Below are 13,462 nucleotides of genomic sequence, written 5' to 3'. Positions count from 1 at the left end.
TAAGGGAAAAAATGTGGTCTTGACTAAGATGAAAAAGAAAACAAATCTATTTAGAAAAGTGTAATATTAGTTCCATAAATAAATTGTCTAAACAATTTTTAGCTATTTATGTAATCATGGCAACTGTTAGTGCTCAATGTGCAAAAGTGCCCTCACACTAGTAGTTCGCACTGAAGTCAAGTTTTGCATAATTTGAAATTAATTGGGAGCACAGACATGCATTAAGGACTTGTGCCGCACCTGACAACTATGTGTGTAACTGTTTAAATCCAAAATTATCAAACATAAACATGTGCTAAGGTCCCATTGACGCGACTCCACATTCATTCTTTTGATAAGCATTAAAGTGCATTTGAAAACTATTTTCCAAATAAAGTTCTTATACCTCCAGATGTCTACTGCCTAGTAGGGATGGAATATTATCTTGGGATTCCCCACCCACTTCCCCCACCACTACAAATGTATTATGTTATTCAATGAAATTCACTCTGCAGAACAGAAAATTCCTGGAAGCTAGGACAACAACAAATTCCAAGGTAATAGTACTGAAAGTTGATTTGCACTTGCAGTAAAAGGCAGGAATCACCATCAGGCAAGTTAAATTCCAGAATAGACTATAAATCACTTCCTTTCTCAAATTGTTTAGATTATTTATGAACAGAAGTAATATCATGCCTTTCCAGATAGATTTGTTCTCTTTTTCATCTTAGTCAAGACCACAGGATATTCCTTAAAACCAACCAAACCAAGGGTATTGAGTCTGTTTCTAGCTCGTAATATATATAAAGCTTCATCCACTACAAAGAAAACTTGTCAAGTAGTCCCATGGAAATGCTTTTGTCCATCAGGAATGTTTACACCACTTACTGTGACAAAGGAGGGTCCTATTCAAAGATGCATTCAAAGTCAGCCATTTTATAAGCTTTCCCACCATCCCCACCAATTCCAGGTAAGATGGGGGGTTTTGTCCCCAGATTTCAACTCAAACTTACTCTCTTTTTCCCTTTTTAAAGGAAAAATGAGCTTGGATGACTTTTCTCTGAAATCATGGTTCATGCTCTCCCAAGAAAAAGCCCAAATTCACCAAATGTTTTCTGAATCTCAGCAATTTATGACTAGACAACATATGCCTAATCTCCAGCACAAGGGGAGTTTGAACACTAGCTCGGGGCTTGGGCATTCTGATATGATTGGGAAAGGCACCTTCAAAGTACCTTTGCATTTAAGAAGCTTAAGTCTTGAAGGCTGTCTACATTAGTAGTTATGTTCAAACTTCTAAGGTTATGTTACAGTCAATGCCACCCAGACATCTACATTGTAAACCGCTTATTTGACCTCTGGCTGCAGTCCAGTCTGGCCATGGAAGTTCTGCTGAACATCTGGTATGTATTTGACCATTTCCAAGTCACTTCCTAGCCCACCATTTTCTGCAAGGTGTTTTTAATTTACAAGGCTAAGCATGGCCCTAAACCTAGGAAGGCTGACAGCCACAATTCCACAATGCCCTGTTCCTAACTTCCAGTCCTTCTGAAAGTCTCCCTGTAACAGTGAGGCAAAAGCTCCTGTTACTTCAAGGGTGTAGGAGCAGGAGCAGCAGGGAGAGCCTCAGGAGGCTGCCCATTATGAGCTGCAAGGGAACAGGTACCTGGGAATTTACTTGCTACGAGTACTTACTGCTGAACCAGTTAGTGCTCTGCGTGGGAGGCGAGCTGTTATCACAACAGCAGCCAGGCAGCAATAAGACTCCCTGGAGCTGAGCTGGCTGTTCAACCTCTGGCTCCCAATGCTATAAACACCTGGTGCATGCAGCTTCCCCCCCAACCCCTGGTGCCAAATTTCCTTGGGGAGACCTGGGCCCTGAATGCTGGATCAGAAGCCCATACTCTATATACAGGGACACAGTGCTGATCCCCAGGGCTCGATCCCAGTTGACAGGGCCCAGTCCTGGCATATGGGGGCCAGCCAAGGCCATGTGGTGCCATATCTGAGCACACAGAGCTGAGCAGAGACAGCGTGGGGCCTGATCCTGATACACAGGGATCTATCTGGCCCGTGGACCAGCCCTGCACCACTTATTTGGTCCACGGGACCAGAAAGCTTGAGCACCACCGTCGGTCTATGCAAAGCTCTTCAGCCCTACCCTGTCAACAACCCCTAGACAAAATTCTCCTTCCACAAACATAAGCTTCAACATTAAAAAGATAGCACTTGCCTCTTCACGGTATGAGGTGGTTACTGTGTCATAACTATTTAGCTACTAATGGCCACCACAGAGCAAGTCTTTTAAACAGTCTTCAGTAAAGCCACGTCTGTGATAACAAAATTACAATCTGAAAAAGAGGGTTAAATAAAGAATTTTAGGATGCAGAAAAACTTGATCGAAGTACTATTTAATCTTGTTCTTGAATCCTTAACTCTGGATGCTCTCCACGTGCAGTAGGCAAGCTAGCAGTTTATAAAAAAGTGGTAACTAATCTGAATAATGATGAGTGAGTTTATGTCAATAACAGGCCATGCAAACTCATTTATAGCCTCATAAGTGAGACAATAATTGAACCTTCCTGAGAATGAACACTTCGTATTAAAAAATAAGATTAGATTTTCCCCTACTTGAAAAGCAACAACTCATATTTATGACCCATTCAATTTGATAAATAATTACATAGTCAAATGAAAATATCTACCCACTTTATTGGGCATAAAAGGCATTTAATTTTGTCCTGGATATAGGAGAAAATATAAACACTTTAAAAGGTGAACAATCTTTCATTCTGAATAAAGAAAAGTATCAAGTCATTATATGCACTGTAAAGCCGGCATGAAAGGTTTTTTATTTTTATAAAAGAAATCTAACAACCCCCTATACCGCCTTGACAATTTCTTTTTCCATTTCATAGTACCATACATACCAGGCATCATTGTTAATTCACCACATTTTTCACTATCAAACACTTTATTTGTACTTTTCCCCTTGGCAATCCCAGAACTTTACCATTTCAATGCACCCACTTTTAAAATGACCTACAGAAAAAGACAACAGAATACACAACATGATGGTATGCAGGCTACTTGGTCGAAATCCTCAGCTAAAGAGATTAATTGAGAAGTAGTATTGAATTGAATGGGTTTTGGCTGCTAGCCTGATTCTTTTATTACCAGTCACATACACCTGGCATAGGAGGAGGCTAACTCTTTAAAGCTGTTTTCAAAATTACAGCAACAGATAATAAATCTAAAAGAACACATCTGGGGGAGGGGGGCCAGGGGGAGAGGAAGAGTGAGAAATGCATGGGCCTTGATTTTCAAATCCATGCATGAAAGTTGTATAGACACCCAGAATTGTGTGCTGACACAGATTTTAATTTTTCCAACCACTTTAGTATTGTGGGCATGTACAAATCAAAAATAAATAAAGTGTATATCCAGACTTAAAAACCTGGGTCATAAGTAATATTATTAGCTAAACTTTTTTGCAGAAACTAGAATTGGTATCAGCTTTTTCCAGTTGACCATAACAAGCTAGTTCCTCAACAGCATTTAATACGAAAATGAAGAGCACAGCAAATCATATAGGTTTGTTTCAGAAAATAAGTTTAGAGAAGTTTAACACAAGAAAACTGCACCTCGTCTTGGCACTCTGGAGACAAGTCACCCAAGCCTAGCTCTTCCAGCCTGAAATATCAGTAGGAACCTCAGCAAAGATGTGTGCCAGGTTCTCCATTCATTTACAGCAACTGAGAAACACATTTGTATCTTTGTTCTACTTCTGCCTACATGTTGCCTTTCTATTACCCTTTTTGTGCTATGCAAGCATGGGAAATGCCTATGCTAGAATGTGATTTATGAAGATAAATTATAAAAACACATTGTCCTCATTGATTTTAGCAAACCAACAGTAATTTACATTATCTATAGGTCCAGTTCATCCCAGGAATTAAGTGAGGCTACTCAGAAGAAAAGTGAAAAACTGCAGGATGGCAGAATTGGGCTTTGGCTTGTCTTGAATGGTATGGGCCTGTTTCTCCAATATTTTGCATTATTATTAGAGTCATAAAGATGTGGATAGGTTACATTCAGATTAGGTGGGATTTTACATCTATTTTACAAAAGTATCAAAGGATGGGAAGTTGTAAGGCAATGAAGAATCAGATGCCATATCATAACCTCTACTGTGTAGTTCAATGCAATGACTTCCACAGGTTTACTTGGTGTTGAGACCAGGCCTGTTTTTGAATTTATATAATTAAAATAGCCCAAAAAACCTACACAGAATAAGCAACATTCCATAACCTTACAAATAATAGATATCCTTTTTCCCCCCCAACATCTATGAAGACTCTTCTGTACATGCCTTAAACCAAAGCTATAAATGTGTGGTTAGTAATGGAATTAAACTAAAACTGAACACAGAAAAAACACCATTTAATTTGCACATTCAGAAATATGAGACAAATAATGCAACAGTTAATTCCTACAGCAAGTTAACTTGATCATATTGCTCATTCACAGTACCTTCTATTCCTATTTTCCTGGTTGTGTATTGCACTTATTCCTATTTATGTTGTAAGATATAGATACGTTGTAAGTGGCTGTCCAACTGGTGGTCACTCTTGAAGCACAAATGGAATTAATTCATGGCCCTCAAGCTCCTAGTCCAGGCACTGCTTTCCCCATTTCTCTTCTGCTGCTGCAGCCAAGTCTCCAGATTCCCCCTCCAACTTCCAGTTTCTGCTTCTTGACTCAAACTCAGGGGCAAGGCAGCACGGCACATGAGGCCTAAGGACCCTATGGCTGGGAAGTCTCAGGAGGCACAAAAGTGACTGTGCAGCATGGCACAATGGGAAGATCCACACTAAACAGCAAGCATCTTAGTCACTCAAAAGTTGGACAAGCCCTGATATAAATGATACCGCATGTGGTACATTTTAAAGTTAGGGTGATTAGTATTATTTTGTCATTTTCTGGGATAAAAAGTTGCACAGCCTCAAGAGGCAAGCCTGAACTTCAGCTGACTAGTCTCATGAGGCAAGGTCCTATTCCACCTGTTAGCTGGCAAAGTGATTCTATTCTACCCTTGTCAAGTCCTGAAAATCCATTAGTGCATCTTCTTTTGTAACACATGCTCACCTTATCTTTACAACTGAGTCACAAAAAAGCAGCAAGGAGGACGAGGAGGACCCACTTACCCTCTGTATCAAGCATTTTTCAGAAAGGTGAGCAGACTAGAATAGAATTATGCTTGGGTGCTAGTAACTTCAGTCTGCTCCTCAAAAATAAAATGAGCAATTTGAAGCCCTCCAGCATCTCAGGATGGCCAATTCCCAGTCCCCCACCCCACAACAGGGCTAGAGCCCAGGTGCCCTGGCTCCTACCACGCCCCTACTTGCCAGACCTCTAGTGGCAAGCCAGAGCTATGAGGCATTAACCTTAACATGCAACTGCTCACAACAAAATCTAACTTTAACATTAACATTTCACAGATCTAGCATGGTATAAGGCGATGTGTAACTTTACCCTAAGTCCACCTAACAGGACGAAAAGAATCTAGTCCACGGTGAATGCTTCCGCCTCAAATGCCATTGAAAAAGATCATTAAAAAATAACTTAAGATGCACCAACGTCTAATTGCTTAGGCATTTAGGGCATTTTTACTCATGCTCCAGGGGTTAGGGGAGCACTTCAATTACAGCGATTTCAAGAGCCACTCTAATTAAAGCACTCAGTGTATCTCGTGTATCTGTGCCTCAATGCTTCATCCAAGGCTCAAATGAGCTTAAAAAAAGAGCCCCACCACCATTATGAAATGCAGGGATGCTGATACACAAGATGCAGAGGCTGGCTGGAATGCAGTAGTTACCACACTCTAGCAGACTCGATGACTTGAGTCTGCTCTGCCACGCTGCAATTACAGCGTGTCAGAGCAACCTCCTGGCTCATGTACAGGAAGCTTTAAGCACTTTTTTGTGGATTCCACAAGAAGGTAATGGATATGGCAAAAGGGAAGCGGGGAACCACATCATCCTGACTGCAAAGGAGTACTCTATCTATGTTAGGGTCTACATTTCAAACAAGTCTGAGAACAGCTGAAGTAAGCATTTAATATCTCTAACTAGGCACTGAAGATCACTCGTCACTGACAACAAGGTGGTCAGAATCTGAGAGAATTCTTTTTTTATTCAACTGCTGTTTCAACCCAAAGGTAAGTCTGAATAACTGCTTTCCATGGTCATTACATTTCATCATTCTTGACCTAGCCTTGGCCATGCTCTTCTACAATAAAACAGTAAAGGTCAGGCAGGCAAGAGCTTTTTAATACTGTGGAAAACTGGCTGAGCTGTGGGAGCTCTTTGACAGCAAGAACAGCAGGTGAACATATTACAGTCAGGCTGTGTATTGCAAGCAACTCGTATCACAGCGGGGATAAATTACTCTCCAGAGCAAACTTCATTGCCTATCATTAATACAATCACCAACTTGAAGCTTTGTTGTGCTTTTGAAGTCACGCTACAAAGACAAGGTTTTTACAGTTCAGCCAAGCAGAAAAAAGGGTATATTCTAGAACATTATAGAAGCCAGCTCGCTCTATATTAAAAAAAAAAAAATCATGAACATGGAGGAAAAAAATTGGATGCTTACTGTAAGTAACGCTATCAATACTCAATGTCAAAAATAGCTCACATTTCTCAAGATGCTGTTAATGTTTTCATATTATTATTGCTATTTCAGTAGTGGCTAGAAGCCCAAGTCAAACATTGAAGAGACAGTGCCTACCCCAGAGTTTATACAAGTAGCCCTTATCTCTAAGCCCAAGCTCAAGAAGCTGGTTTAACATTTGTTTCATTTTCTTCCCTAGAGAAAAACCAGAGGTTCAGGAAAATATGATGGCTATTGATCACATATGGAAAGGGCATTTTTCAAAAAGGTTTCGACAATTTCTCACGTTGAAACAAAAGTAAAAGGAAAGAGACCTTGCAGTCAAACAGAGGGGGTGGTGGGGGAAAAAGATAGACAGACATGCAATACAGTAGAGTGTTTTGGCATTTCAGCAGTTTGAACTAGGGAAAAAAAAATCACAAACTTGAAGTACCCCCACATGTCAGTGCCAAGGTGCCAACAATGCCACGTTATGTGAGCAATTTAAAATACCTCCCAGTGTAACAACTTTTTAAGCAGTTCAAAGGCTTGTCAGTCTACTGTATGCACCATGCATTCTTCCCAACAACAGCCTTGATGCTCCTGCTGGTAACAAAAAAAAGGGACTTCGGTGGTAAGGAAGGTGTTTGAGGTTGCGCTGGTTAGGGAGGGGTACTTCTCCACAAGGTTCCAGAAAACTGTTTTGAGTTTTCCTGCCCCACCTCACTGAAAGTAGTAATTGGGACACTGCTGGCAACTCACTTCCATTCACATTTTCCAGCTTATAAATTAAAAGGAATTTTGAAGTGAAAACCCTTAACAAACACTATATTAATGTGTACATGGCTCAGACACATTTGGTTATATACAGCTGGCCTGAGAAACAAGGCAAGGAAAAGCTTAGCCCTCTGCTACCCCTTAGGAATAACCTTACTATGCTAAGCTATTACCATCCTCACCCTGCCTCAGGCACAAAGAAATGTAGGGAGCAAATTAAAGATAACCAAGGTGTGACAGGGTGGTTGAAACACCCTGCCACAGGAACATGAAAAAGAATACAAGGAGAAGAAACTTACCCGAAACGCCAAAGAAACTGTGCCGAGCTGAAGTAGGAAAGATGCCGTGGCCTGACTAATTAAGGAAAACAGCTGGGGCTGCAGCAGTTCAAAGGCTGCCGAGGCAAGCCCAACTGCCCGAGTTCAAGCCTGGGACAGGGAGAGCAGCACAACAGAAGGAAAAAGCCACGCTGAAAAAGAAAAGGAAGAACAACGGAGTCAAGAAGGCAGCAAATCACACGCTGCTATGGGGGACACAGGTGGGAAGAGAGGGAATTTAAAGGGATGCCAAGGGAGTGTCTGAGGTTGGTTGAGAGAGAGAGAGAGGGCAAGACAAAGAGAGGACATCAAGAGATGACAGGGGAAGGAACCGACCCCAGGGTTTAGAGGAAAACCCCGGTCCCCGGACTTACCTGGAGAGAGCTGAAAGAGATCGCTCTGTCAGTGAGTTCGGTCCTGAGGGGTGGAGATAACCTCTCCAGGATCCTAGAAGAGGAAAGCGACATGGATGAGATTACACCCCAAGGAGGGGTAAGTCTGTCCCGACCCTGAAGGTATGGGCAGGGTTAGAATTAAGAGGTGGCTGTCTTGGGACCCATGCAGGGAAAAACGAGGCAAGCAGCCAACCTAGAAGGACCCCTCGACAAAGGAGTCCATAAGACTAGGACTGGATTAGGACTGGACCCAGCAGGCAAGGAACAACAAGCCCAGAACATCTGGTGTGGTTAGGGCAGGGTACGGGGATGGTGCAGCCCTGCTAAGATAAGCTGATCTCCTGAGCCTTTAACCGATCCTTTTGTCTTCCAAAAGTGTTTCCTACCTCTCTCTCTAACATCAGGGCATGGCAGATGATTTCTGAAGGACAGAACATTACAATTCCAGTAGAAAGACAGCTCAGCTCCAGGAGGCACATCACCGGCCGCTGACACAAGGCCTTAAGATTCACAGTCATGGTGACTATTCACTGTCCAGTAAATACACACACATTACAAGTTTGGCCTTGCCTTAATCCGCACCAGGATGGAGGGCATTAATTCCAAGAAGAGGATGAACAAGGATACAAACTTCTACCTCCCAATCCAATTCCTGAACCAAGAAATAAATGAATGAAAAAAGAACTGTAATGTGAGTATAATGTATGTAACAGCAAGTGGAACCACGGGACAGTCTTCAGAGCTGGGATGTCTGTTCATTTGGACTAAAATTCCCAGAAACACCCAGGGGCAAAGGAAGAATAAGAGGACAATTCACCAACTGTGAACTCTCTTGAGGCTGGAGTAAGTCAAAGAGACAGTGGCGTGCGCGCAGAAGGAATCTGGTCTTCCCTACACAAAGGAGTGTGCAGTGGAGCTAGAGATCTCACTGGCCCCGTCAGCCAGGACTGTGGACTGAAGGAACTGGACTCAGACTTGGGGACAGTTGCAAGCTGCCGTTTGAGTACTGTAGAGACTGAAGCCTTGTTTGGAGACACCTGTGAAGGTAGAGGAGGGGAGAATTAAGGTGTTGAGTGTATGCTAATGGGTTTTTTGGTTGTAGCTGTGTTAGTCTAAGGAGAAAGGTAGGCAAGGTTCTTTGAGTAGATGTGATATCTTTTTATTAGACTAACTGAGGAGTTGGAAAAAAGTTCTTAGCAAGCTTTTGGGTGCAGTCTCCCTTCTTCAGGCATAGGGAGTCTCTGGGACATGTTTAATGAAATAGGTAGGACTCCCTATGCCTGAAAAAAGGTGACTGCACCCAAAAGCTTGCTAAGAACTTTTTTCCAACTCCTCAGTTGGTCTAATAAAAAGATATCACATCTACTCAAAGAACCAAGTGTATGTAACCACAGTGTTGCTGTTTCTTTACCTTTTATCAGTTTCATAGATTTCATAGACATTAGGGCTGGAAGGGACCTCGGGAGATCATCGAGTCCAGCCCCCTGCCCAAAGGGCAGGAAGTCAGCTGGGGTCATAGGATCCCAGCAAGATAAGCAACCAATTTACTCTTGAAGGTGTTCAATGTAGGTGCTTGAACCACCTCCGCTGGCAAACTGTTCCAGCCCTTGGGGGCTCGGACAGTAAAGAAATTCTCCCTTATGTCCAGCCTAAAACGGTCTTGCAGGAGTTTGTGACTGTTCGACCTCGTCATCCCTTGGGGCGCTCTGGTGAACAAACGTTCCCCCAGATCCTGGTGATCACCCCTGATAAACTTATAGGAGGCTATCAGATCACCCCTGAGCCTGCGCTTTTCCAGGCTAAAGAGTCCCGTGGCTCTCAGCCTGTCATCATAAGATCTGTTTTCCTGACCTCTGATCATGCGCGTGGCTCTCCTCTGGACTCTCTCAAGCTTCTCCACATCCTTTTTGAATTGTGGAGACCAATACTGGACGCAGTACTCCAGCTGCGGCCTCACCAAGGCTGAGTACAAGGGGAGAATGACGTCCTGGGATTTGCTCGAGAAACATCTATGGATGCAAGCCAGCGTTTTGATCGCTTTATTAGCTGCAGCATCGCATTGGAGGCTCATGTTCATCTTGTGGCCAATGATGACCCCCAAGTCTCTTTCTTCTGTAGTGCTAACCAACGTAGCACTGCCGAGCCTATAAGGGTGCTGCAGGTTTTTCCTCCCAAGGTGGAGATCCTTGCATTTTTCGGTGTTAAACACCATCAGGTTCTCGTCTGCCCATTTGCTGAGCTTGTCCAGGTCAGCCTGGATCACCCGCCTATCTTCTGGCTTGGATGCTTTGCCCCAAAGTTTGGTGACATCGGCGAACTTGGCCAGTCCACTCCTGACTCCAATGTCCACATCGTTAATGAAGATGTTGAACAGGATGGGTCCCTGGACAGAGCCTTGAGGGACCCCACTGGTCACAGGGCACCACGATGAGTGACTGCCATCAATCACAACCCTCTGGGTCCAACCACAGAGCCAATTTCCCAGCCAGCGGATCGTGGTGGAGCCAAGGCCACAACTGGCCAATCTGGCCAAGAGGTGATCATGGGCTACCAGATCAAAAGCTTTTTTGAAGTCAAGATATATGACATCAATCTCTTCTCCCTTGTCCAGGTGATAGGTCACCTGGTCATAGAAGGAAATGAGATTGGTCAAACAAGATGTACCCACAACAAACCCGGGCTGGCTGTCCCTTAGAATGTTAGCCTGGGCCAGTCCATCAAGGATGGCCTCCTTAATAAACTTTTCTAAGATCTTCCCCAGGATAGAAGTCAGGCTAATGGGCCTGTAGTTAGCCGGATCCACTCCCTTTGACCCACTGACTTATGACCCTAACCCCTCTGATTTTCTATATAAAGTGGCAAGTCCCCCTTGCTGCTTGTGCCAGTTTCTGGGGCAGCAGGATTGGCACAGTACCTAGTAGAAAGGGCACAATTAACAACACTTCAGCTATTTCATTAAACCTGTATAAACAAAGTACTAAGAGATGTTTTAGAGTTGCCTTAAATTCTCTGGCACAACCCATTTATAATTATCTTAGTGCTCACTGAAGCCTAGAATCCTATTTTGTTCGCCAACTGTAAATTGTCTATGCAGTTCTGTAACCTGCATTTCAGCCAACTGAGTATTCTTTGGAAAGAGCTATTCTGCTGAGTCCAGTAATTTTAGAAGTTGCATTAGAGAGTCACATACTGTGTACTTGCTTCATGCTCCTGACCTTTAGGGAGGGAGAGGAAGGTTGTTTTGTTTTTGAAGTCTTTTACTTGCATCTCTTTAAGTCCATGTTAACAGCGAAAAAAAAAGGTATTTCCACACAGTGGCCACTTAATGACTTGTGCAAAGGAAGCTGGTGTTCCCAATAAATTTTCTTTTATAATCACAAAAATTGTCACCAACCTGGCAAAATTGGCATCTTTCTGTTATTCCCAGCACAGAAACTAAGAATGGAAGGATAAAGAAATAACTACTCTCTTTCTGGAGATGGTAAGAATAAATACATTGGTAGATCAGAATGAGAGAATGATGCACTGTCACTACTAGTGATGGTGAGATTGGCAAATAAATAGAAGACTTCACTTTTCAGAGCTGTCGCCCTTTCCGGTACAACTAAAGGCATACCAAATAGACACAAGTTGGCATTATAAATACCACTTAACAGTATTTGTAGGCACAGAAATAAAATACATATCTTTAAATGTGTTTTGGTTGTATAAGAAGCGGAGGTAGGTGAGCGACAAACTTTTCAGATCAGGTACTGAACTAGATAAATTTGTTTCAGGTCAAAAGAAATATGTTGATTTGAAGAGCGCAACCACGTTGTGAAAATAACATGTCATTTCAGACCAGGCAGTCCAGGCTTTCCTTAAAAACAAAAACAAAAAAATCCTCCATCCATTTTTAACCAAAACTATTCACAAATTAGGTTTCTTTTATTACCTAATACTGTTTTTTTTAATTAGGTTATTTGTTCAAAATGATCTCCCAGCTTTGGTAATAAGTTAAATGAAATGGAGTTTGAAGTACATGTTTCAAGGTGGATCATTCATTTTTTACATTGTGTTTTTGAGCAGATATTAAGAAAATATAGATGAAATCCATTATAACTAATAAAGCTTTTCAGCATAACAAGCATTCATATACTGCAGATAGAAAACCTAGCATCCTATAGATACAGTCTCTATCCCACACCAGTTAAAAGACAGAGACAGGTAGCATTCTAACACACCATTAACGATTAGGTGGCAGGAAGAAGTCAATTAAGCCTAATCTAAACCGAGACCAAACAGATTTATCTATTGTTGTCAAAATAGATCAGTACCTTAATTTTCAGTTGAAACCAGCTGTAATAAGTTCAATGATGGGTCAGAAAAAGACAGAGCCATATTGTACATGCTATTATTTGATTTGGCAATGCAATGGTTGCAGATAGAAGGGTTTCCAAAGGAAGCCACCTTTACCAACTGGGGAAAATTCTTTTCCTTACATCCTTATTAGTTTAGGAATAACTGGAATTAGACTTTTAGGCCCAGAAAGTCAGTAAGTGCAGAATCGTTCTTAAAATAAGGAGCACAAGCTACCCACAGTTGTCCTCCAGTCTTTGGGTGAAGATGCACATTCCTTCAGGGTAAGATACTCCAGATTTCCAGTGTAAGGAGGAGTAAAATGGCTCTCCCAGGCAAAGCATTTACAGCTGCTGAATGGGTAATGATTTACATTGAACAGACAGCAACCCTGTAGATGAAATGAACTAAGAGAGCAGGCAGTACCAAATAACTTTACCCCTTGAAAAATGCATAGCAACTTTATTCTGAATTTGAGTAATTTACTGTATAATGGGACTAGGTGTCACATTTCTCCTTCATTGTTACTGCAAAAGAAATATATTTTGTATCCACAGCCTTTAAGACTTGGCTGGTGTGGTTTATAGTTATAGTTTCACAGTTTCTCGGGTCAGAAGGGACCTGAGCAGATCATCGAGTCTGACCCGCTGCCATGGCAGAAAAGAGTACTGGGGTCAAACGACCCCAGCAATGTGTAAGAAGATTTGCTTCTTGTTATCTCACTCACCCCAGCTAGGGCTTGAACCTAGATGTCCCACATAGTGGGCAGGAACTCTGCCATACAGCCACTACTGGCTTAGTCAGGGATGAGCCTGCCTTGAGCAGGGGGCTGGACTAGTTGACTTTGCAAGGTCTCTTCCAGCCCTATTTTCCTATGATTCCTAAAAATTGGAAAGCCCAAGGCTGCACACTTTAAAGTATGAAGAAATGCAAGCTAATGTAACTGGTTTGGTGGGTTGAAGCAGGACTGCCATCAAGGATGTTCTGGATCCTTTTCAAGTT

General features: G+C 42.3%; 1 long non-coding RNA gene across 1 annotated transcript in view; it reads right to left on the bottom strand.

Annotated features, from left to right (window-relative positions):
* Positions 1-9,077: 9,077 nt before the first annotated feature.
* LOC149869027 (uncharacterized) overlaps positions 9,078-13,462 on the bottom strand; it is a 42,517-nt gene continuing 38,132 nt past the window's right edge. The window contains exon 3 of the long non-coding RNA XR_016441052.1: positions 9,078-9,159. This is a non-coding gene — a long non-coding RNA (uncharacterized LOC149869027). The remainder of the gene's footprint in view (positions 9,160-13,462) is intronic.

The sequence above is a fragment of the Crocodylus siamensis genome, chromosome 3 (assembly GCF_052110815.1).
Source record: "Crocodylus siamensis isolate JL-2025a chromosome 3, ASM5211081v1, whole genome shotgun sequence".
Taxonomy (NCBI): Eukaryota; Metazoa; Chordata; order Crocodylia; family Crocodylidae; genus Crocodylus; species Crocodylus siamensis.
This window is presented reverse-complemented; position numbering and strand designations above follow the sequence as displayed.